Source organism: Corvus brachyrhynchos, unplaced genomic scaffold (genome assembly GCF_000691975.1).
Source record: "Corvus brachyrhynchos isolate BGI_N302 unplaced genomic scaffold, ASM69197v1 scaffold46, whole genome shotgun sequence".
Lineage (NCBI taxonomy): Eukaryota > Metazoa > Chordata > Aves > Passeriformes > Corvidae > Corvus > Corvus brachyrhynchos.
In genome coordinates, this window is record NW_008238838.1 from 6,390,622 (window position 1) to 6,393,540 (window position 2,919).

The 2,919-nt window shown below is 49.2% G+C and overlaps 1 long non-coding RNA gene across 1 annotated transcript in view; it reads left to right on the forward strand.

The window, feature by feature from the left end:
• The window catches only part of LOC108447690, an 11,144-nt gene extending 9,107 nt beyond the window's left edge, over nucleotides 1–2,037 (forward strand). Inside the window, exon 3 of the long non-coding RNA XR_001863353.1 lies at nucleotides 2,017–2,037. This is a non-coding gene — a long non-coding RNA (uncharacterized LOC108447690). The remainder of the gene's footprint in view (nucleotides 1–2,016) is intronic.
• Nucleotides 2,038–2,919: the final 882 nt, after the last annotated feature.

A 2,919-nucleotide genomic window follows, 5' to 3' on the forward strand; every position in this document is an offset into this window, starting at 1 on the left:
GGGTGTGGGGTCGATGGGAGCATGGCGGGAGCCAGAGGGTGACACAGCTCTGTGAAGGGCACCGAGGAGCCTCGGTGCGCAGCTGGAATCTCGGTGCTCAGCTGGAGCCGCAGCTCCAGACGTGCCACTGATCTTTGTCATCCCACGCTGATGGAGAACGTGGGTGCATCAAAGGATCAGTGAAACACAGGGCAGTGTGCTCCTGGAAAGGAATTAAGGACTTCAGTGGGAAGTGTCTTTATTTTTGTTCTTTTTGATGAATTCTCTAAATTGTGTGTCTAATTGCGCTCAATTACTCCCGCCCAGCGCAGGTGGGTTCACGGTTTCCAGGCAGGGATGTACATTGATTTCTTTTGCAAGCCTGAAGACAAAAGTCATTCATAAAGGACGAGGAACTTTGCTCTGCTGTCAGTGTGGGGGGGTTGCATTTCTGCCTCTGTATTGTCGGCAGCTTTTACATCGATTCAATTTGAAAACTGAATGAGAAATTAGCATGGTCTCGTGTGGACACATTTCAGCTAAATTATTAAATGAAGTGGTCGACTCTTCTCTCTGCATTAAAGCAGGAGAAAAACTATAATTAACTATTTCATTGACTGAGGAGGAGCGGCAAAATTGATGCTAGACACTGACCTCATAGATTTTTCGTGCCTGTGCTGTGAAAGTGAGGGTGAGCTTTTAGGAATGAGTGGTGGGTCAACTTTGTTCCCAGAAATACAAATGGTTTCAGTTCATTATTGCACCTCTTCTGCTTTATCTCTCCTTCCCCTGGGAAGGACCTGCTTCTGCCTCACTCTGCCAGGATTTAGGGATCCCATCACTGTGGGACTTTCTGTAATCCCTGTTCTCCTGGTGGTCCTTGCTGGCTTGTGTGGAAGGGAAGAGGCACAACACAGCCTCTGGTTGGGATGTTTGTCTTACAAAACACCTGTTCCACTTATTCAGCATAACCAGCTTCTCCAGGAAAAATCCAGCAAGTCTCAGGCACCAGCAAAGGTCATTTGCTGTCAGTCCCTGGGATGCTGCCAGGTGTCCTGGCTGTGTTGGGCACCATCCAACAGCCATCTGCTGCCAGGTGTGCACTAAGGGTGACGGGGAGATGCTTCCTTGGCACAGCTGCCTGCTCCTGGTGGAGCACTGGAACTGGCAATGTGTGAGTGTGGGAACTCACTCGCAGATGGGAAGCAGCACGTGGGGAATGCCTGGTAAGGGTCCATGGGGCAGCCAGGCAGGCCCCAGCTCTGGCTCAGGGTCAGGGATGGAGAAGAACTGCCCTGAGAGATGGAGGGTAAGAGGTTTGTGGCAGAAACCAGACTTGGACCTTTTGTGTGTTCCAACCTCTTGAACAGATGGCCAGCGATGCTGGAGGTGCTGGGAGCAGGGCAGCAGTGACCCTGGCTGACCCCTTGTATTCCCCAGGGCTGTAATCTCTGGATTTTGGGCACAGGGTGTGGCTGGGATTAAGCAGAGATTAGGTAGAAAATCCATGGGATGTGGAGTGCCGCCAGCTGTTTGCTCCAGATGATGATGTCGTTGTGGTTGGAAGAGCAGGCAGTTTTCTGTGCAGCACAGAATAATGCGCTTTTGTAAAATCTGGGAACACACGGCACCGTAGAGCACTGCACAATGAGAACTGCAGGACTGCATTCCCCCTGTTGTGTGTGCTGCCATGATGCAGTACTCCAAGGCCCTTGGAGACGGGAAAATACAGGCATTTTATCCAGAATACCCAAGATGGTCTTCCAATACAGAATTTTATTGGCTACATTGGAGTGCATTTTTCACACTGTGTGGCATCAGTAATGGATTCTGTTGGTTCCAATGTAATACCTTTAAATATCCCAACTGTGCATCTGACTACATAAAGCATAGAGTCCCACAATGATTCAGGCTGGACAGGACCTGAGAGCTCATCTCGTTCCACACCCCCTGCCATGGGCAGGGACACCTCCCCCTGTCCCAGTCTGCTCCAGGCCCTGTCCAAGCTGGCATTGGACACTGCCAGGGATGGGGCAGCCTGTGCCAGGGCCTCACCACCCTCACAGTTATAACAGGGCATAGATAGGAATAGCAGAGTTATTACCTCTGCTGATTCCATGCTTAAAGTTCCGTTAGGAATTGCTTGTGACTCCATGGGGCAAGTGGTATTTTGGTATGAGGCGAGTGTGAGAGGTTTAACAAACATGAGTTTTCCCAAATATAAAACAGGGCATGGGTTTTGCCTGTGGTTTATTTTTGTCCCCTTTTCAGCTGGCCCAGCACACCTCGATGCTGGGGAGCTGCTGAAGGTCCCTCACTCAAGGGAGCGATGGGTTCAGTTCTGCAGCCTGAAACTGGTGAAAGTCTCCTATGGCACTGGGGGGTCTGTTAAGTGTGTTCACATATCTCTGTCTTACATGTGGCAGCTCCTTGAACCTTATCAATTTTTAATGGTACTCCACTGTAATAAGAATATATGATCACTCACTGGGCAGGAGGGGCTGAAATCCCTGCGAATGCAGGTTTTCTGGAAGGTTTCTGAGAGCAGTATAGCAGGAGGCATTTAAGGCATGCTGGTGGAAGAAGGTGAGCTATCCATCAACTGCACAATCTTGGATTTGAGTCTTCTATTTAGATTAAACACGTTAAGAAAGATGGATGGTAAACGTATTTCAGCAGCATTGTCCCCAAACCAGAGCGAAATATAAAGAGTCTGGGAGAAGGATTCAATTACACTGGCAAATAGCTTGAGCAAGAGCTGGGTAGGAAGGGAGCTCGTAGGGCAGTGGGATGCGGATTTATGGAGTTCTGCGATAAAAACATCGCTTTCATTAAACCCTCCTGTTCACATCACATTTGTACTGCATGGAGACGTACCTGTGAGTTGCTTTAGGTGCCTCTGTGCAGCTGTTGATACGTGTGTGATAGTTTATGTACATG